Raw genomic sequence first — 24,733 nt, 5'->3', positions numbered from 1 at the left:
AAGTCAACAAAAATTCTGCAACAAAAATTGTTCATTTAAGTTCATATTTTCGTATAGCCCAGATACCTCCGAACTAGCTGTTAATGACATTTGAAGTTCCCACGTTATGTACCGATTTTCGATATTTTGAGGATTTTAGCTAAATTTTTTAACCGAATTAGGAGTTATTTGACATTAAAGGCTCCCATCAAAAACTGTCAACATAGGCCCATGTTTTATTATAACCCCTATATAACAGTACCTCCCAATTTCTAGCCCACCAAAAATTGTCAACAGTTAGATATAGGCACCATAAAAAAGGGCCTCCCGAATAAAGCATTTTATGTACATTATCTGACATTTTAACGTACTCACTTAAAGTTGGGGACAGGAATGAATATTTTATGGTGGAGGGTATGAAAAGTTCGGCCCGGCCGAACTTAATGCTTTTTTACTTGTTTAAAACTAAATTTTCTCTTTAGGATTATTTCGCTATAACTTTAAAAATTATGAAATGTTTAAGTTCAAGGAAGCAAAACATGCAGGGAGGTACACTTTTATGTCATTACTTAAGATTAGAATTTAAGTAAAAAATCGGTGAAAACCCATATAATTTTTTATTTCTTTCTCTTTTCAAAATATTCTGGCTTTTTTTCTTTTAATAAAAATAAAGGTTTCATTCAATTTGGAAAAAGTTTCATTTGATTTGGAAAAGGTTTCATTTGATTTGGAAAAGGTTTCATTTAATTTGGAAAAGGTTTCATTTAATTTGGAAAAGGTTTCATTCAATTTGGAAATGCTATATACCAAATTTGAGCCATTTCTGAGAAATATTGAGGCCACAACCTTCAAAATACCGAAAATCGGGAGCTACCGTTCTATGGGTGCTATATAATTTCTGGGAGAAAGTTTTTTACCCATAACGAAGACTAAGTACCAAATTTCAACCATTTCGGAGTAATAATGAGGCTAAAATCTTCAAAATACCGAAATACGGGTGGTACCGTTCTATGGGGATATATAAAGACGTGGACTCATATAGCCCATTTGCAATACCAAACATCCTAGGAGTAATAGAAACTTCTGTACCATATTACTAAGCTCTATCTTAAAAATTGCGAGCTGTATCTTGATTTCAACAGACGGACGGACGGATGGATAGACGACTTGGTTATATCGACTCAGAATTTTACACTTATCAAGAATATATATACTTTATAGGGTCTCCGATGAATATTTCTATGTGTTACAAACGGAATGACAAATTTAATTATACCCTCCATAATATGGTGGAGGGAATAAAAAATATTTACAAAGAAAAAATTATCCAAAGGCCTTTAGAAATCGTTATCGATGCAAAAAATTTTTTACACAGAATCAAACTAAAGCAGGCGTTTTCATTATCAAGACAATATTCCGCACTATGTGGTATTTTTTGGTTATAGCCCCAATGTACATATGTGATCACATCCGTCGAGGTGTAGTTAACAAAAAAAAAAAAAAAAAAAAAAAACAACTAAATAAAAATAAACCTTATAGTAAAAACCCCTTAGTTCTTAAACATTGTTACCGGAGGGGAAATAAGTTATTTGTTTCCGGACATATGCCAGTCTAAACGCATAGCGTACACATTCAGAAGGACATCAAGGACAGACGAACATATAAACAGTCAACTAAACATGCCTGTCATGTGTCCAAATACGTTTAATACACCTGTAAGCTCCATAAATTACTAACACTTTCCAGCTTAACAATTACACTGACACAAAATGCAATTGGCCATAGGGCACTTGCATATGAAAGTAGCATGTTTTCTATGTAATATCCCAGCAAAATGTTCGATACCTAAAATCGGTAGGTTCAGTTGTATGAGCCCAAATCAAAACATGGACCTATGTAGACAATTGTTGGTGTGGTGGTAATGCAGGGAACTTTATATCTCAAATTACGATTAGTTAATTCTAAAAATGTACTTAAAGCCTCAAAATACCGAAAATCTCAGATACTGTTATACGGAGGCTATACCAAAGCATGGAAAAGTTTTGTGACCACTTAGAATCAAAAATGTAAATTTTCAGATAGTACGGTAATCAAATGTAGCTAAAAATATCTAAATATATGGGTTCTATACCAAAACATGGACCTATGTATATTGAACATTTTTGGTGAAAAATTGTTGTGACTAGATTCTCAAATGTCAAATTACAGCTCGTTTGGTCAAAAATGTAGCTAAAATGATCAAAATACCGCAATTCGAGAGTAGTATGGGGTTATACCAAACCATGGAAATTGGACATTTTTGGTGGAGAAGAACCTCAAATGTCAACTTGTAGCTAGTTCGGGCTAAAATTGAAGCTAAAATCCTCCTTGTTCTTTTAAGTGAATTTTCATTTATATATTTCTCGTAATGGAAGCATTCAATAGAAAATCTAAAGGTGAGTGGAATTACGGAGAAACTGTTACCATTGGCCAACTCAGCATCTCTCACTTAGAAAAAGAAAATGTTGTATTGTTGTATAGTTTTCTGTCCAACGACGAAAGTTAATGGTAAGTTAATGTTTAGAAAGAAAACCAGATAAATTACTAAAAATGGTTTTACGGTTTTCAATTTTGCTTACAGATGACAACATTCAAAAGGAAAATTCAAATATTGGTTAAATTATTTTTTTGTAGTTTTTATGTGTTCGTTTATTTACTTTTTTTAATTTTCATTTATAGTTGCAATGGAGAAAAAAAATAGAAAATCCAATGATCAGTGGAATTACGGAGACTGTCCGTGGGCAATGAAGCACTACTCCCTTAAGAAAAAATGCTGTATCCTTACATCGTGGACATACACAGGGGATGACTCAGCGGTAAAAGTTGGAGGTAAGTTATTGTTTAGAAAACCAGTCAATTTGTTAGCAATTTGTTTACTGTTTCAATTTAACTTACAGATGACAACGCCCAATACTATCATTAATGTGCTTAATACCTGGGTATTAAATATGACTTGTTGTATTAATGGTCAAAACTAATTGCAATAAAATGAAATAAACATATTTAGCATTGACTTCATTTTTGTTCAGTACGTGAGTATCCTACGTTGTATCAATGAAATTTGTCATTGATTTTGAACTTCTTTGCATAAATGAAAACGAGTCATTACAACAATGAAAATATTTCGTTGCATTAATGAAGGAGTTTCATTGCATTAATGAAAAACGTTCATTGCATCAAAAAAGGAGTTTCATTTATTAATGTAAAAGTTTCATTGCATTAACGGAAAAGTTTCATTGCACAAATGAAGGAGTTTTATTGCATTAATGGACAATTTCGTTAATTTTACTTCAATGAAACTCAATGAACCTTTTTTATTTATTCAATGAAGCACTACGTTGGCTCAAAATCAATGACAAATTTCATTGATACAACGTAAGATTTCATTCATATTACGTAGCTTTTTCTTTCAGTGTGGAAGCTATATCAGATATAACCCATCTTCGAACTTGACCAGCCACGGAAAAAAGAAAATATTATGTGCGGAATGTTAAATGCAACCAAAGATGACTAAATACAACATTTTTGAAATTACAGTTGGAAAATATGACTAAAACCTTCAATATTCCCAAAATCTGGAGATACCACTCCTTGGTAGCTAAGTGGACCTACTTCGATAATTATCATCACGAATGGTTTATACCCCCTAGGGAGACTACTAAATTTCAGCTATTTATGTGGGATAACGAGACTAAAACCTTCAAAGTACCGAAAATTTGGCGGTACCGTATTATGGATGCTATATCAAAACGTGGACACATACCAACATTTCTCTGCAGAAATACCAAACTAAACTTTTGACATTCCGAAAAATCGGGTAGTGCCGTTATATTGGCGGTAGTATAAAAACGTGGACCTATAACGACCATTCTCTGTGGATAAAAGCTTCAAAATACCGAACGTCGGGAGGTACTTTGCTGTGGGAGCTATATTTTAACGTGGACCTGTACCGACCTTTCTCTGTGGGAATATTGTATATCTCCAATGAAGACTAAACACAAAGTTTTAACATTTTTAAAGTCAGGAGATACCGTTCTATGGGAACAATATCAAAACATGGACCTATACCGACACTTCTCTGCAGGAATATTTTGGACTCCGCAATGGAGACTTTATAGCGAATTCTAGAATTTTCTGTTAAATAATGTATCTAAAAGATAAAAATACCGAATACTTTACTATGTGGGGATGTTTTATATCCATAACGAAAACTAAACAAAAAAATTCAGTCATTTGGGTTGGGTTATTTGACTGAGACTTTTCATTTCAATTTTGATAGTTATCTTGTGCCTCAGCCAGCCGAAAGAATATGGTTAAATCGATTCGAAACTTGCTGAAACAAATTTCGTCAAAACATATTTGGGGTCTAATACCACTATATTAAAGAGGCACATTTTTATGGCATCAGAGTGTGTATACCCTCATAAGCATAAAGGCTGAGGTTTCACGAATATTATTTATCATTTGTGAAATCGAAAGTTATATTTATCATTTATGGAATTTCTTTAAATGTAGAAGAAAGCAAATCGGTCAACATCATTTGAACCATTTCAAAAGATCCAGTGAAATGAATGTATTGCTTGGAATCACTTTCATATAATTTTGCTGGGATATGTAGGTACATAAATGTGTGTGACAATTAGTCGCAGATACTCGTACAGGTGTATATAAATATATGAATTTTAAAAACGAAAACGCTAATTGATTCTGATGAAGTTTAATATTTTTTTATACTCATACATGTGCATACCTATGTATATACAATTGAGTTTATGTATGTATGTAACACAGCAAATTATATGTTTTAAATAAAATGATAAGTTTCAGCATTTATATTGAGCAAATGTTTTGATTTTTTTACTTCAGTCTTGTACTGAATGTCATGCAAGCAGGTTGATGCCGCTTTATTTGTTTTTTTTTTTTTTTTGGGGTACACTGAAAAGATTTTGCAGTTGTACAGCAAATATGTGGAGGGAAGAATTTAAAAATGATTTTTCGTTTTGTACTAATATTTTTAATGACGCAGAATGCCTCGTCTGCAATGCAACAATAAAAAATGTATATCCATCTTACCTCAGGCGTCATTATAATACGCATACAAAATATCATTTAATGACGGGAAATGTGCGAAAAAAAATAATATGCCAGCTTAAAGATAATTTAACAAATAACAAGTAAAATACCCTCCACCATAAAATGTTCATTCCTGTCCCCAAATTTAAGTGAGTACGTTAAAATGTCAGATAATGTACATAAAATGCTTCATTCGGGAGGCCCTTTTTTATGGTGCCTATATCTAACTGTTGACAATTTTTGGTGGGCTAGAAATTGGGAGGTACTGTTATATAGGGGTTATAATAAAACATCGGCCTATGTTGACAGTTTTTGATGGGAGCCTTTAATGTCAAATAACTCCTAATTCGGTTAAAAAATTTAGCTAGAATCCTCAAAATATTGAAAATCGGTACATAACGTGGGAACTTCAAATACCATTAACAGCTAGTTCGGAGGTATCTGGGCTATACGAAAATATGAACTTAAATGAACAATTTTTGTTGCAGAATTTTTGTTGACTTTTAAATTTCAAATTACAGAAAGTTCGTCCAAAAAATAAAGCTAAGGTACGGAAAATCGGGAGGTTTGTTTAGGGCTATACAAAAACATGGACCTACGTTCGGTTAAACATTTTAAGTAAAATCCTCAAAGTACCGAAAATAGGGAAGTATCGTTATATTGGGGCTATGTTGAAAATTGTTGATGCAGATGTGTGGTGACCACTACCACCTTCAAATGTCAAATTACAGTTAGTTCTGTTAAAAATTGTAGCTAAAATTGCCAAATTACTGAAAATTGGGAGGTACCGTTACATGGGAGCTATATCCGAACATGGGCCTATGTTGACAATTTTTGATGGAGAGGTGTTGTGACCACTAAGAACTTCAAATGTCAAATTACTGCTTGTTCGGTTTAATATTGTAGCTAAAATCATCAAATTACTGAAAATCGGGAGGTACCGTTATATGGGGGCTTTCTTGACAATTTTTGGTGGAGAGGTGTGGTGACCACTAAGAATTTCAAATGCCAATGTTCAAATTACAGATAATTCGGTAAAATTCTCAAAATACCTGAAATCGGGCGGTAACGTTATATGGGGGCTATTCCAAAACATGGACCTATGTCCACTAGTTATATAAGTTTATTGACATTTAAGAACCCTAAATGTCAATTGATAGCTAAATCGGTCTGAAAATGTAGATAAAAACGTCAAAATACCGTAAATCGGGGGTACCGTTATATGGGGGCTATACCAAAACTTGGACAAAACTTTGTTATATAAGTTTAGTTACACTTAAGAACCCTAAATGTCAAATTATAGCTATATCGGTCTGAAAATGTAGCTAAAAACGTCAAAATACCGTAAATCGGGAGGTACCGTTATATGGGGGCTATACCAAAACGTGGACCTATGTCCACAAGTTTTGTCACATAAGTTTATTGACATTTAAGAACTTCAAATGTCAAATTATAGCTAAATCGGTCTGAAAATGTAGCTAAACCCTTCAATATACCGTAAATCGGGGGGTACCGTTATATGGGGGCTATACCAATACGTGGACCTATGTCCACAACTTTTGTTATATAAGTTTATTGACTTTTAAAAACCCTAAATGTCAAATTATAGCTAAATCGGTCTGAAAATGTAGCTAAACCCGTCAAAATACCGTAAATCGGGGGGTACCTTTATATGGGGCTATACCAAAACGTGGACCTATGTCCACAACTTTTGTTATATAAGTTTTTTGACTTTTAAGAACCCCAAATGTCAAATTATAGCTACATCGGTCTGAAAATGTAGCTAAAAACGTCAAAATACCGCAAATCGGGGGGTACCGTTATATGGGGGCTATACCAAAACGTGGAGCTATGTCCACAACTTCTTATTTATAAGTTTACTAACATTTAAGAACCCTAAATGTCAAATTATAGCTACATCGGTCTGATAATGTAGCTAAAAACGTCAAAATACCGTATATCGGGGGGTACCGTTATATGGGGGCTATATCAAAACGTGGACCTTTGTCCACAACTTTTGTTATATAAGTTTATTGATACTTAAGAACCCTAAATTTCAAATTATAGCTAAATCGGTCTAAAAATGTAGCTAATAACATCAAAATACCGCAAATCGGGGGTACCGTTATATGGGGGCTATACCAAAACGTGGACCGATATAGCCCATCATCGAACTTGACCTGCCTGCAAACAAAAGAAGCCTTTTCCCAAAATTTCAGCGTCCTATCACTATTTTTGTGGATGCTAGAGTGATTACCACAGACGGACGGACGGACGGACGTGCTCAGATCGACTTAGAATTTTACCCTGATCAAGAATATATATACTTTATAGGGTCGCAAATGAGTATTTCAATGCGTTACAAACGGAAAAACAAACTTAATATACCCTCCATACTACGGTGGAGGGTATAAAAATAATAGGTGTCTTAATATTATAAAAGACAAGGGCAATTATGATAATGCCACAATCAAGGCCTCATATAAGATTGTTTTGGAATTGGCCAAGAAATGTAGACCTTTTGAAGATGGGGGTTTTTTAAAGAAGTTTTTATGTCAGTATTACCTTTTTTTGGAGATACTGGTAGAAAAATGGAAGACATTTTCAAAGAGGTGCCTTTATCTCGGTCCACAGTAGTCCGCCGCACCGAGTCAATAGGGAAATTCATAGAACATGAAACAAAGGAGAGGATTCGAAATGCGGTATATGTATCTGTTTGCTTTGATAAAAGCACTGATATAAGGGACACAAGTCAAATGCTAATTTATATTAGAACCGTAGACAATTTGTTCAATGCATTTGAAGAAATTTTAAAGTTGATATCATTTTATGGAAATGTAACTGGAAAAGCCATTTTTGATGCATTCGAAACGGAAGTTTTATCCATAATACCCACTTCAAAATTGTCTTCTATTTGCACGGACGGTGCGACGGTTCTAACTGGAAAGGATAAAGGTTTTGCGGGACATTTGATTAGATATGGCTAGCTTTTTTATGATCTATAATGCAAATGAAAAAGGAAAGCCGACGATTCGAACCCACACACCCACCACTATGTTTGGCTCTGAACGCTAACACGCCGTGACTACTTTTTTCCTATGTTTTTCATTTTATACTCAATATGAAAATCATCACCCTGTTCTGTTCTGTCAATGTAATTTTACCCACACATAAACAATTTAAGCGATCGCTCTTCTTGGTCGGCTATGATTTAGACTACAAAAAATCTAGTAGAGTTTTGTCCTGTCAGATCCAGTTCGGATCAGATCCATCGCAACATTCTGAAACACTAAAATGTTTACTTCATGTTGTTTAAGCGGTGTTTTGCATCATATCATTTACAACACGTATTTCAAACACAGTTCACACCGAAAGTTTTTTCTCGCATTTCGGATTTCATGTTTACATATTTAACCAATGTCATAAGTGCATCGAATCTGAAAATCTATTATCAAAATGTTTCAGGTATGCGCTCAAAATTTAAGGCATTGCTTAATTTTTCTGAACAGTCGGATTATGACGTGTTTCTAATTGTTGAAACTAAATCAAATTAAATTCGGATTTTCATAATGGAGCATTTTTCAATTTAAATACTTTTGATGTATTTCGTAAAGATAGATCTGTGCAAGCAACTGGTATACATCGTGGAGGAGGTGTACTGATAGCCGTTATAAATTTTTGAAATCTAATTCATCAAACTGTATTTTAATTGATAATGCTTTAGATGAACTCTTTGTTGTAATTGAAAATAATAACAGTTTTAAATTATGCATTGAAGTTTCCTATATTCCTCCAAATAGAAATTATGATATTTACTCTCATCATATAAATAATATAATAATAATAACTTCTTATGCATTTTTGGTGATTTCAATTTAAATAACGTTGTTTGGACACAAAATTGCCCAGCAAAATGTTCGATGCCAAAGATGCTATTCATTCATGGGTGAAAGTGATCTGACTGTCATCCATTTGACCCTCTAAACATCATCCGATCACCATCTCAAATTGCAATTATCTTCTCTGTCATATACTGTTTATACTGTTATCTTGTTAGAATTTTTGCGGCGATCGGATTATTATTGTAACCTACAGAGCAGCTACAAAATCGGATAAAAATTATGTTTTTGGTCCATTTCACCCGATAAATATTTCACGATAATTACCAATTAAAATAGCGATCTATTCTGATGTGAAACCGACCTCCATACCAAATTTCCTGACGATCGGTCCATAATTGCGGCCTGGAGTTTGATTACAATTTATAATGGACAGACGTACACACATCTCAAAATCGCTTTATCTCGCTGAGATATGAAGATTTGTATACCACATTGGGGGTCTCCGACGAGTATTTCGCGGTGTTACATGGACTTTTACCAAAACAAACTTATAATACCCTTTCCACATGGTGATGTAGGGTATAAATAAAAAATAATATGATGTAGACATTTTCTTACAAATATGTAGTTGTTCAATAGTATTTCGTTTCTTTCACGCTCAAATAACTACATATGTAATATCGTTTTGTTGATTGTCATGCTAACTTCCAAATACATAATAATTTTTAATCGCTATTGATGTACAATTTCATTTACAGCATTGCTCATTTTTTCATCATTTTGTTTGATTCTTATTTATTTTACTAATTCAATTTTGCATATTGAAGATTTTAATAGATTTTAAAATCATTGATGTGGAATTCCCCAAAAAATGAATATGAATTCAGACACAAAACTCCTGACACTTGCATACATCTGCTCTAATGATGTATGCAACATTTCTGAAAATGCATTCAAATAGAAAATAAATTCTTATTTGAATTGGAAATTCATTGTAAATGTAGTAACGTTATTATTATTTTATTGTGAATGTGGTTAAAAATTGATTGTATCCCCATTGAAATTCGGACATAGAATTTCTTTCACATTGGATTTTGTTTATTCGGGCATATATGTAAATATGTATATATATATATTTTTTGGGCTCTGTTGCAATAAACAAGGTGTGATTGACAATTCGATAGCTTTACTGTGTTTTATTTAACTTGCTATTTTTAACGCAATTGCTGTTGACCAATCAAACTAAAATTTTGCCTTTGTAGTTCCCAATAGTTCAGGACATCACCAAAAAAATTGTTGACATTAGCCAATATTTTGGTATAGCATCCATATAATAGTACCGTTCGATTTCAGGTATTTTGATGTTTTTAACTACATTTTCGGCCTAATTTAGTTGTAATTTGTTGTGTGTATTCTGTAGTGTAAAACCCTATTTACTAAAAAATTTAAATAAAACAAGTAAAAAGTCCTTAAGTTCGGCCGGGCCGAACTTTTTATACCCTCCACCATAAAATAGTCTTCATTAAAATGGAATAATTAGGGTCCTTTCACAATTTTAGGTGTAACAACTTTTCGACAATGGATAGAATCCTACTGCCTCCCACTATTGCTTAAATTACACTGTGAACACAAATGATGGGGCAGAGATAATTCCTTTTGGAGATGAAAGCCCTTGGTGTGTGTATATTACAAACCCCGAAGGACAGATGCGTCGTGAGTCGAACTTCCGCGTTATGGCGTTATGAAGTTTTTGCAAGAGACCCTGTAAGCCAGCATGAATTAGCATTATATCATTGTTTGTTGTTTTTGTAGAGCACTTAAGCAACAGTGAACAAAGATATAAAGCTAATTCCTGATGGCCCACAGGGTCTCTAACAAAAATTTCATCACCATAACGCGGAAGTTCGACTCACGGCGGATCTGTCCTTCGGGGTTCATAATATACTCACCAAGGCCTTTTTTCCCCAAGAAAGGTAGGTGAAAGGTACCACCTAAGGGGCTATATCAATGAGTCAACCTATATTTAAATTTTTTGGCGGAAAAGTTTTATAGCTGCAGGGAACTTCAAGAGTCAAATTAAGGGTAGTTTCATCAAAACAATGTAGACCCTCAAAAATGGAGCCATGTTGACGAATTTTACTGACGAAATTTCGTTACCACTGAAAATTCCCGAAAATCGGGAGGTACAGTTATATGGGGGGATATACCAAAACATGGACCTTTATTGACGATTATTTTTGAATAGACAAAATTGTAGCTAAAATTTGCATTACAGCTAGTTCGGTTAAAAACTGTAGCTAAAATTCTCAAAATACCGAAAATTGGGAGGTACCGTTATATGGGGGCTATACCAAAACATGGACCTATGTTGACGATGTTCGGTGGGGATGTTTCATGACCACTGAGAACCTCAAATGCAAATTACAGCTAGTTCGGTTAAAAATTGTAACTAAAATGCTCAAAATACCGAAAATCGGGAGGTACCGTTATATGGGGGCTATACCAAAATATTGACCTGTGTTGACGATGTTTGGTGGAGATGTTTCATGACCACTGAGAACCTCAAATGTCAAAGTGCAGATAGTTCGGTTACAAATTGTGGCTAAAATTCTCAAAATACCGAAAATCGGGAGGTACCGTTATATGGGGGCTATACAAAAGAGTGGACCGATATAGCCCATCTTCGAACTTGACCTGCCTATGGAAAAAAGACCTTCGCGTGCAAAATTTCAGCACTCTATCTCAATTATTGCGGACGCTAGAGTGATTACAACAGACGGACAGACGGACGGACAGACGGACATGGCTAGATCGTCTTAGAATTTTATCCTGATCAAGAATATATATACTTTATATGGTCGCAAATGATTAGTTCGATGTGTTACAAACAGTATGACAAACTTAATATACCCTCCATACTATGGTGGAGGGTATAAAAAAAATAATTTAAAAAAATAATTTACAGTCTTTTATTTATAAATGCTAGAAACTATAAAACTAGAAATGAATGTTTCTCTTAGCATCAACAAGTATATTCTTCTTCATGATGGATCCCTCAAATAAAACGCTTAAATTTAAATTAAAAATTGTGACAATATTAACTGGCAATAAACGGCAAACAAGTACTTCTTGAGGCTAAGAGAAAAGTTTTTAGTGCATTTATAAATAAAGCACTGTAACTTAATTTTTTAATTATTATTTTTTTATCTTAATTTTATAAATGTAATTCTAATAATGAGATGTGAAGTATGGAAGGTGTCAAATTACGTCTAGAGGAAAATTTAGTTTAATTAAGGCTAAATTTTACTTTATTTTCAGAATTTTTTTCTAAACTTTTATTGAACGACCCTAGTATTCATTTATTTTGTTCATATTAACATTAGGCAATTTTCCTAGCGGCAATTGTCATTTTGTTGGTGAGAGAGGTTGTGGAGAGGCAAAGGCTTACCATATGCCTCACCTCTCTCACTATCAAACTGACAATAGCCGCAAGGAATATTTCCTAATTTGAATATGGACTTTCACTGATATTATGATTTTTATAACACCAATTTTGATATTTGTTAGTTATGGTGATTCACCTTATTGATGAATTCAACTTACTTTTTATGCTATGGTAGGTACCTTAGGGTTATGACTTATGACATTTTTTCTCAAAAATGAGTTCCTGTAGTGAGAATGAATGAACTTTTGCCTATTAATGCCTAAAACAACATTCATTCAATTTTATTATTAAACAAGTAAGCAAAGGCTATAGTCGGACAGGGCCGACCATACGATACCCTACACCACTACCCTGCGAGTTAGCTTTCAGCAAATCAAAGTTTCTTTTGGACAAATAAGCTCATTGTAAGAAGTAATTTTTGGAATCTGCAACCTTATCACATTAAGTTTAAATAACAATATAATAATTGTTCCACAAACATCACAGAAGGGACGGGGCGTGCACCACGATTCATATTACAGAAATAGTATGGGGCCTACTGTTTATCGCCGAGTCCGAAAGGCATGTCTTAAAACACCACCTGTAGAAAAGTTGTACATGGTTGAAATACTCAGAAAATGTCGCCAACTTTACTGAGGGGTATTTTTCCATCGTTGGAAATTTGATTTTTGCTGACCGGGAATCGAGCGCCCGACCTTCAGCGTGCAAGGCGGGTGTGCAAACAATTGTACCATGGAGGCACCAATAAGTAATTTTAGAACGGACATTTAGTCTGGACCTAATATATTTTGACATATTTGCTAAACTATATGCAAGACTTTGTGCCCTAAATATCCCATCGAATTGGCTGAAAGTTTGTATTAAGTATTCGTTCATCACAATTTTCGACCTGAAATTTATCGGTATACGTCCAGGTCTTCATATAGCTCCCATAGAACCGTACCTCCCGATACCCGGTATTTTGAAGATTGTGGCTTCAATATCAAACTGAAATGGCTGACATTTTGTATTCAGTCTTCGTTGGAGGTAAAAAAACTTTCCACATGAAATTTGTCGTTATATGTCCACGTCTTCATATACATAGCTCCCATAACCAGAACCTACCGATTTTCTGTACTTTGAAGGTTATGGTCTCAATATCCCTCCGAATTGGCTAAAATTTGGTATTAAGCCTTCGGTATAGGTCTAGGCGTTCATATAGCTCCCATACAACGAAAGCTCCCCATTTTCGACATTTTGAAGATTGTGGCTCTTATTACAGATTTCTCTATTTTATTGACTTGTCTGAAGTGAATTTCAAACAGAAAAATGTACACATAAACATTTTAGAAGATATTATTGAAATTTATGTAGCATACGAAAATATGTGAAATACAGAAATTTTCCATATGCAAAAATAATATTTGCATATGCATAATTTATACATTTCGCATATTTTTGCATATGTGATATATTTCGATTGGAATTTATTTAGAAGACAAAAATATGCAAATTTTACAAAAATAGGTGTTGCATAAAATTCCGCTGTCTACATATCATTGAGCTGATATTAATCGGGGTGCTCTCATTGATATGAGAGAAGGCTTCCTTGTCCCTACTGGGATGTTTGTGGAACAATTATATACAGTACATTTTAAGAAATATTCTTAAATTTGAAAATTGACGTTGTTTAGCAATTTCTGCTACATCTTTAAATTTTGAACAATTGGACAGGTAATATGATAGGGTTCCACGCAATTTGTAAGAACTGGGAATATGTCTGTCATGATAGAGAAAAATTGTAGCATGGGAGGAAAATGTGGTTCTCTTCACAAAACTCATTATATCTTAGGTAGTAGGTCCATTACCAAGCACACATATTATTGCAATTTTCATCAGAGGAAAGATCGGTAGTTAATTTTTCTTACATAGGTGACTTTGCCGGTATATGGCCTCCAGGGATTCAAATATGGACCAAAAACAAAATGTTTTTATTTAGCATACAAAAGTAATGGTCCATTGCACCCGCTAAATAATATCAGATCATCATCAAAAATTGTAGGCATCTTCTTCGACCTAAACCCCTACCTCGTGCAAAATTTCGTGACTATTGATCTGTAATTGCGACCTCTAGTATGCTTTTGATTACATTACAAGCAAAACACTCGATATATTCGGCTGTAACTCTGTTATCTGACAATATAAATCAACATAATTGGCATTAATTGAAAGGGCAAGAGTTGTCCTTCCAAATATTATTTATGTGGGCGGAATGTGTGGTCCAGGAATAAAGATATTACCGGTATATTAAAAATTTTCACAATTTTCACACAAAAGTTGTGGTCCATTTAACCCTCTAAACATCATCCGATCACCATCTGAAATTGCAAGCTTCTTCTTTGTCATATAATCTTACATTATTTAAAATTTCGAGGCGATCGGACTATAATTGCGACATACAGAGCCGCTACAAAATCGGATAAAAATTTTGTTTTTGGTCCATTTCACCCGCTTAATATTTCCCGATCATCACCAATAAGAATAGGGATCTATTCTGATCTGAACCCGACCTCCATACAAAATTTCGTGACGATCGGTCCATAATTGCGGCCTGGAGCGTGTTTACAATTTATAATGGATAGACGGACGGACGGACGGACGGACGGACAGACACACATCTCAAAATCGCTTTATCTCGTCGAGATATGAAGATTGGTATACCACATTGGGGGTCTCCGACGAATATTTCGCGGTGTTACATGAATTTTTACCAAAACAAACTTATAATACCCTTTTCCACTTTGTGGTATAGGGTATAAAAAGTTCCGCACAAACTACCTTGAATGATTTTTTTTTTACAAAAGAAAACTGTGAAATGAAAAAAAAAATTTAAAAACTATTTCCTGTTATACGAATGAATAACCTTTTCCTATTAATTACTAAAATAACTTTTATTCCATTTAAATATTGAAATAGACGCCACACAAACCACGTTTAATTTTTATGACACAGTTGAACCTCGATTATTCGTGAATTGATTATCCGGGAACCTCCATTATCCGGGATAGAAAAGAAATTTTGGTCTCTTTTCCATTTCCTCCTTTTTTCGTTATAAGCTTTATTATCCGCGAGTAAAACCAAACTTTCCAATAAATTTGATTAAGCAAACAATAGGTAAACAAAAGAAAACTAGAAATTCTCCCATATTACACAATTTTTATATTAATGGTATCACAAACACCATAGGACAAAGTCAATTCAGATGAATCTGATGATGGTATTATGTATCCTTCTAAAAAATATATTTAAAACTGCATAAAAATATTGCCTCCCTTATCCGTGAAAATCGATTATCCCTAATGCCTCCGGTCCCGACCAACACGGATAATCGAGGTCCGACTGTATATGAAATAAAGTTTAATAATATAAAATGATGACACTATGATAAGATGTAACTTATTCTGCAGACTAATCTAGGGCGTATATCGGAAATAAGAGCCCCAATTCTTGGAATTTCCTATTCGCATTATTTTTAAAGTTTCCCCAACGCTTTTAGCCACATTGTGCCGATGACCTCAAGGGGTTTACAAAAGGATATATTGTGTTTACCAATATACGGTTGTTTATTTTTTATTATACAGCAAACATAAGGACGGTTGATACAAAACCAATTTCCGAATAAATATTTTACAATTTTAATTTTTATATAAGGTAATAATAATTTCCGACCAGAAATATTCACTGCCTTTGGCACTGAAACGGGCTTTTCCGAATGCATAGATCAAAAGAGAAAGGCAATGAGCTCTCATAAAATAAAGTGAGGACATGACATACTCTAATGCAGAGACGCGCTTCTTTGCAAAAAAGTATAGTGAGGGCGCCCACTGAGTTGTTTTTGCATTTGCTTCTCTCTCACTTACTGTTTACACCTACTATAAAATTGATCAAAGACCAGGGGTGCTCAGAATAGTTGGTGTATTAGTAGTGGTAAGACACTCTCCCCATTGCAAAGCAATGGCAAATCAGAAATAAAGAGAGAATACGTGTGGTTTGTTTTTACGCTACCCTAAGGAAGCGAGCACCAATCCCATAGATCATTGGTGCTCGCCTCCTTATGGTAGCGTAAAAACAAACCACATGTATTCTCTCTAGTTTCCTACCACTACTAATGCACCAACTGTTCTGAGCACCCCTGCCATAGACTAATAAATATACAGACGACGGATCACTAAATTTTTCCGCGGTCAAGTCACTCAAACCCGAAAACTCAAAAAAATTCGAAGACGATTTTTGGGGAAAATGGCAATATATTTTTGGATATTTTTATCTGAGGATATAGTTCCCATCAAAAACTTTTTTGGCATTTTTTGACACTCTCCCCATTGCAAAGCAATGGCAAATCAGAAATAAAGAGAGAATACGTGTGGTTTGTTTTTACGCTACCCTAAGGAAGCGAGCACCAATCCCATAGATCATTGGTGCTCGCCTCCTTATGGTAGCGTAAAAACAAACCACATGTATTCTCTCTAGTTTCCTACCACTACTAATGCACCAACTGTTCTGAGCACCCCTGCCATAGACTAATAAATATACAGACGACGGATCACTAAATTTTTCCGCGGTCAAGTCACTCAAACCCGAAAACTCAAAAAAATTCGAAGACGATTTTTGGGGAAAATGGCAATATATTTTTGGATATTTTTATCTGAGGATATAGTTCCCATCAAAAACTTTTTTGGCATTTTATATTGAGTTTCTTCGTTACCACACTCAAATCGAACATACTCGGTGAGAGAGTTCCGACGTCTATGTTTTTATTAGTCTATGCATTGATGGAAATTCTTGGGCGATGCTGCTCTAATGAAAGAAGAAACAAAGCAAGCAATAGAATGATGACAATAGCAAGGAATATAAAAGCAACGAATACGCGAATATGCACAAAAATGGAATTACATGTTGCAGATCTCTGGTTCATGAATTTTTGTTTTATTGCTACGGATTTTAAAATGCTATAAATTTAACAACTTTATGGAATTGTTATTGTTACTAAATTCATATGTGCGATTTTTTAAAGCAAAAAAAAAAAAACAACGTTTATAATTATGTTCACTTAAACCCGACAAAAAATAAACATTGCTTGGAACTTAATACATGTTAAGCCTTAGAACGAAAACCGAGTAGAATATGAAAAAATACAACTAAATTAGATTTTCCATAAATAGAAATCATTGAATCATTGAAAGCTTAATAGAATATATATCTGACTACATGTTCATAATCGATGTTTTCAAATTAACTATTTTTAAGTTAATATTTTATTAATAGACTAAATATGAATAATAATGTTATGTAATGTTTTAACTTACGCATCAGGACTTCCCGCAAAATCGACAAAAGGTGGAAAAGAGCCTGGTTCACCCTTAGGACCAGCAGGACCTGGTGGTCTAGGTAGACCACGTATACTATCGCCAGGTGGTCCCTTGGGGCCACGATCACCTTTTTCACCTTTAATTGTACGATAAGCTGTAATGAAAAAAAAACATTTAATTTTAAGTGTTATTATTATATGACTGAATAATTAATTCAAATATTGACATTTAATTGTTTAAACAAAAGAATTTCCTAACACATTACCCATCATAAAATATATGGATATGTAGACAGAAATTCTCACTGAATTATTATGCAAAATATTTTAATATTATATTTTTTGATTGTTAACTCAAACAATTTCGAGTCACGAAATTTTATTCATTTTATCATTATACCCTACACCACAAAGTGGAAAGGGTATTATAAGTTTGTTTTGGTAAAAATTCATGTAACACCGCGAAATATTCGTCGGAGACCCCCAATGTGGTATACCAATCTTCATATCTCGACGAAATAAAGCGATTTTGAGATGTGTGTCCGTCCGTCCGTCCGTCCGTCTGTCCGTCTGTCCATTATAAATTGTAAAAACGCTCCAGGCCGCAATTATGGACCGATCGTCACGAAATTTTGTATGGAGGTCGGGTTCAGGCCTGAATAGATCCCTATTCTTATTGGTGATGATCGAGAAATATTTAGCGGGTGAAATGGACCAAAAACAAAATTTTTATCCGATTTTGTAGCGGCTCTGTATGTCGCAATTATAGACCAATCGCCTCGAAATTTTAAATAATGTAAGATTATATGACAAAGAAGAAGCTTGCAATTTGAGATGGTGATCGGATGATGTTTAGAGGGTTAAATGGACCACAACTTTTGTGTGAAAATTGTGAAAATTTTTAATATACCGGTAATATCTTTATTCCTGGACCACACATTCCGCCCACATAAATAATATTTGGAAGGACAACTCTTGCCTATTCAATTAATGCCAATTACGTTGATTTGTGTGGTCAGATAACAGAGTTACAGCCTAATATATCCAGTGTTTTGCCTGTAATGTAATCAAAAGCATACTAGAGGTCGCAATTATAGATCAATAGTCACGAAATTTTGCACGAGGTAGGGGTTTAGGTCGAAGAAGATGCCTACAATTTTTGATGATGATCTGATATTATTTAGCGGGTGCAATGGACCATTACTTTTGTATGCTAAATAAAAACATTTTATTTTTGGTCCATATTTGAATCCCTGGAGGCCATATACCGGCAAAGTCGCATATGTATCAAAAATTAACTACCGATCTTTCCTCTGATGAAAATTGCAATAATATGTGTGTTTGGTAACGGACCTACTACCTAAGATATAATAAGTTTTGTTAAGAGAACCACATCTTCCCCCCATGCTACAAATTGTCTCTATCATGACAGGCAAATTCTCAGTTCTTACAAATAGCGTAGAACCCTATCATATTACCTGTCCAATTGTCCAATATTTAAAGATGCAGCAGAAATTGCTAAACAACGCCAATTTTCAAATTTAAGAATATTTCTTAAAATGTACTGTATATAATTGTTCCACAAACATCCCATCAATGAGAGCACCCCGATTAATATCAGCTCAATGATATGTAGACTGCGGAATTTTATGCAACACCTATTTTTGTAAAATTTGCATATATATATATTACATATGCAAAAATATGCGAAATGTATAAATTATGCATATGCAAATATTATTTTTGCATATGGAAAATTTCTGTATTTCAAATATTTTCGTATGCTACACATATTTTAATAATATCTTCTAAAATGTTTTTGTGTACATTTTTCTGTTTGAAATTCTCCTCAGACAAGTCAATAAAATAGAGAAATCTGTAACCAGAGCCACAATCTTCAAAATGTCGAAACTGGGGATCTTTCGTTGTATGGGAGCTATATGAACGCCTAGCCTATACCGACAAATTTCAGATGGAAGTTTAATACCCCCAATGAAGACTTAAAACCAAATGTTAGCCAATTCGTAGGGATATTGAGACCATAACCTTCAATGTACAGAAAATCGGTAGGTTCTGGTTATGGGAGCTATATGAAGGCGTGGACATATAACGACAAATTTCAGGTGGAAAGTTGTTTTACCTCCAACGAAGACTGAATACAAAATGTCAGCCATTTGTTTGATATTGAGACCACAACCTTCAAAATACCGGATATCGGGAGGCACGGTTCTATGGGAGCTATATGAAGACCTGGACCTATACCGATAAATTTCAGCTCGAAAATTGTGATGAACGAATACTTAATACAAACTTTCAGCCAATTCGATGGGATATTTAGGACACAAAGTCTTGCAGATGGTTTAGCAAATATGTCAAAATATGCAAAAAATTAGGTCCAGACTAAATGTCCGTTCTAAAATTACTTATTGGTGCCACCATGGTACAATTGTTTGCACATCTGCCTTGCACGCTGAAGGTCGGGCGTTCGATTCCCCGCCAGCAAACATCAAATGTCCAACGATGGCAAAATACCCCTCAGTAAAGTTGCCGACATTTTCTGAGTATTTCAACCATGTACAACTTCTCTACAGGTGGTGTTTTTAGACATGCCTATCTGACTCGGCGATAAACAGTTGGCCCCATACTATTGCTGTAATATGAATCGTGGTGCACGCCCTGTCCCTTCTGTGATGTTTGTGGAACATTTGTTATATTGTTATTTAAACTTAATGTGATAAGGTTGCAGACTCCAAAAATTTATTTCTTACAATCAGCTTATTTGTCCAAAAGAAACTTTGATTTGCTGAAAGCTAACTCGCGGGGTAGTGGTGTAGGGTATCGTATGGTCGGCCCTGTCCGACTATAGCCTTTGCTTACTTGTTTTACATTGTGTCATGTTTGCCTTTTAATACCCTACCTCTGTCACGTATGTGCCAAGTTAATCACCCAGCAAATATACTCATTACAAAATACCCTACTAACCCATTATTTTAACACCACTATGTGGGGAGGGTATTAAAAGTTGGTTTTGGCCAAACAGTTTGTAACGCATTGAAATAATGGTCGTAGACCCATACTTATATATACCAAAATGAATGTCTCGACGAGCTGAGTCGATTTGGCTATGTGTGTCCGTCTGTCCGTCCATCTAAACCTTGTAATCACGCTACAGGTCGCAATTTGGATGTAGGTGGAGGTCCCGGAGGGGAAGAAGCCTATTGATTTTGGTGATGGTCGGATAATATTTAGGGGTCGGAATGGGCAAAAAACTTATGTGGATAAAAAGACAAAGAATATCTCAGCTTCTATAGGGGGTATTCCAATGAAAGTAGAAAATATCACATTTCTAATGATGTAAAGTAGGTTCTCGTAGGTGATCAAACAGCGAAGATATCACAATAGTCGCAAATAAAACCCAACTTTTCATTTTTGTGATTTTAATTATAATGACAAATATCACAGCGAAGATATCACAATAGTCGCAAATAAAACCCAACTTTTCATTTTTGTGATTTTAATTATAATGACAAATATCACAGCTTTGGTTGGGGACTTTCCAAAAGAAAGCCTGACTATGAAAGTAGAATATCCCACCTTTACAACGATGCAAACAAGGTCGGCGTAGGCGACCAACTAACGGAGATATCGCAATAGTCGGTATTACATTCCATTTTTTAATTTTTCGGAAATCACGCTACAGGTCGCAATTTTGATTGGATCGCCACGAAACTTCGAGGGTTAATGGGGGTCTCACAGAGGAAGAAGCCCATTGATTTTGGTGATGGTCAGATAATATTTAGGTGTCGGAATGAACAAAAAATTTATTTGGAGAAAATGTCAACATTTTATTCCAAAGCAAATATCTCAGCGTCTGTAAGGAGTATACAAAAAGCAAAACCTTGCAATGAAAGTTGAAAATATCATATTTACAACGATGTAACGTAGGTTGTCGTAGGTGGTCAAACAACAAAAATATCGCAATAGTCGCTAATAGAAACCAGCTTTTCATTTTTGCGATTTTAATAATATCACACCTTTGGTTGGGAATAATTCATCCCTTTTTTCCAATCGGAATTTTGATCGGATCATAACAAAATTTCTCACAGAGATAGAAGCATAGTGATGTTGGTGATGTCGATAGTAGTCAAATACAAATTTAAATATTAATTATTTTGGTTCAGTTCGCCTTAAGTCATTTGGTATAAAAGCCAGATAGGTGAAAACTTTTGTATCTCCATAAAAGAAATGTTTTCGGGTGAAAGGATTATGCACAGAGGTATCGGTGTAGGGTATCACATAGTCGGTCCCGTACTGACAATAGTCTTTTCTCACTTCTTGACCACTTAAATAAGTAGCCGCGACTGTTAGTAACTGTTTCTTTAACTTGTTATGCAAGTGGCCAAAGACTAACTATGCAATTATTTTGCGCGACATGCATTTCTTAAAATAATGGGTTAGTAGGGGGTTTTGTAATGAGTATTTTTGCTGAGATCTAATGTATGCTCGTTGCACTGCCAAGGCAGTCGTCGGATATTTTAAACCAAACAACATTGAATGCACAATATCTTTGGCCCCATGCTTAGCAAATTCAGTGGTCACAGTGATATAACCCAGCAAAAATTCTGATCCGTTAGTCATTATGTAACCCATTACAAAGTAATGTAAACAAAAATAACAACTTATACTACTCCTTACTAAGTTATGATTAGGGTGGCACAGAGCGTGTGAGTTCGCCTACAATTCCACAAACAATTCTTTACAATGAGAACTATTGCAAAACTTCTGTAGAGATAAACTTGGCTATGGTGGAAAAGTTAAAAAGCGTTAATTTCGACAGGGCCGAATTGTTTATATCCCCCAACATGAAATATTCTAAACTTACTTTTCTTTCTGCGAATGTACTAATTACCACAATTTAGGAGGAGAAGTTTTTCGCCACTGAGAACACCAAATACCCAATTTCAGCTAATTTGGAATGTAGATAAAAAACTAGTAAGAACGGCGTTAAGTTCGGCCGGAATGAACTTGTTATACCCTGCACCACGAGTTGTATTGAAGTAAAATGGAACAATTAGTTTCCTTTCGTTTATGAAGAAGACTAAATATTGAATTTCAGCAATTGCGATAAAACAATGTGTCTAACTGTCAAACTACCAAAATTCGGAAGGTAGCAATCAATACGTCAATCTATACCGACAAATTTCTGGCAGAAATTTTTTAGACTCAAAGAAGACCAAATCAAGAGATACGCTTCAATGGGGGATATAGGAAGTCGTGGACACACACTGATAAGTCTTTTCTGGAATATGTTATAACCCCATGGAAGACTAAATTACAAATTTTAGTCACTTCGGTGGGATATTGACGTAATATTATCGAAACGTGGCTATATCAAAACGTAGACCCATATCGACGAATTTCAGTTGGAAAGGTTTTTACCTCCAACGTAGACTAAATACCACATTTCAGCCATTTCAGTGGCGGATTTTTGGTATTTTGAAGGTTTGTGGCCACAACCGGGATGTACCGTTTTTTAAGGACAATATGAAGGCGTGGAGCTATACCAACAAATCTCAGGTGGAAAGTTCTGTACCCCCAAAGAAGTCTAAATTGTGGACGCAACCTCCAAAGTACCGAAAATTGGGAGGTACCGTTCTATTGGGGCTAAAAGAAGGCGGGGACCTATACTGTCAAAATTTTGTGGGAATGTTTTATATCCGCATTAAAACTAAGTACCAAATTTCAGCCATTTCGGTGTGATAATAAGCAACAAGCTTTAATGCCACACAACATTACCAAAATGAAATGAGTTTGTTTGGTTTATTGTTGAAGGTTCGATCTCATTTGATTGCTTAAGCTGGAGTATTCCCCCAATTGCTTAACTTCATTTATTACCCTCTATTACAGAGTATAATGTTTTTCAAAATGAACTGACAGTGTTGGAAAATTTTATTGATCGCTACCAATATCACGAATTCATTCCGGCGAAGGGAATTATCAATTGGCTTTTTCAGCTTTTTGGAATGATGCCCTTTTGCAACACTGTCAGTCCGTTTTGAAAAACATTTCTCTCTGTAACACTGTGCAACAAAATTCAATTTTTTTCAAAATGATGGGAAAATCCGTTTAGATTATGAAAGTAGAGCTGAAAATATGAGACACGTGTATCGGCGTTTTTAAAGTTTACGTCGGAAAGTAACCAAAATAGGCGGTGCAAGTTCCGCCCATTTTTAAATTTTTCGAAATATTCGAGTTTAGATATCTTGGAATCCTTGCATTTCAGGTATATAGTGTCTTTGGCAACTTTACTTAGGAGGATTTGGGAAATATTTTTGTTAAAAACTTTAACCCTAATGCGGTTCATATAAGGGGTCTTTTTTGTCCTTTTTCGAAAATCGTTCAAAAACTCATTAAAAATGTGATCGTATCAAATCCGAATATACTACAAAATTGTTCGCCATAAAATTTTACTATAGGTCTCAGAATACACCAAATCTGTAACACTTGCTAATCGCCAGGAATCTCTAAAAATTAAAATCACGTTTTAGGGTTACAGTCGGACTTCATTCAAAATTGTCCCACAAAACATAATTTTAGAGAGATGATGTCAAAGACAAAAATATTCTTCGTCAAATTTCACCATAGGTCCCCAAAGAAATGAAATGTCTATTTACATTCTATAGCATGAAAATATCAGTATCAATTTTGCTGAAAAAACATGAAAGTATTTCCCAATTTTTTTGATGAAAAATTTTTCCTTCTTTTTTCTAGTTGATGCATGGAAGTAATATAAAACTTGGTTATAGGTGAAAAGTGTCAAAGGATGAAAAATTCTACACAAAATTTCACTATGAGGGGCGGCCCTAAAAATGTCAAAATTATTTTTTTGTAACGCATACCTACTAATATTTTTCCATTTCATCCAAATGAAAATGAAATGACCGATCTTTATATCCACAATACCTTGTATTGCGTATTTTCAGGAAATAGCTCTACTGGCAAGTAGAG

General features: G+C 34.6%; 1 pseudogene; it reads right to left on the bottom strand.

Annotated features, from left to right (window-relative positions):
* Positions 1-24,733, bottom strand: part of LOC141403036 (uncharacterized) — a 1,250,555-nt pseudogene that overhangs the window by 808,857 nt on the left and 416,965 nt on the right.

Source organism: Musca autumnalis, unplaced genomic scaffold, assembly GCF_047663935.1.
Source record: "Musca autumnalis isolate F117 unplaced genomic scaffold, ASM4766393v1 scaffold_4, whole genome shotgun sequence".
In the NCBI taxonomy this organism is placed as follows: domain Eukaryota; kingdom Metazoa; phylum Arthropoda; class Insecta; order Diptera; family Muscidae; genus Musca; species Musca autumnalis.
The sequence above is the reverse complement of the archived record's forward strand: the minus strand, read 5'-3'. Positions and strand labels throughout refer to the sequence as shown.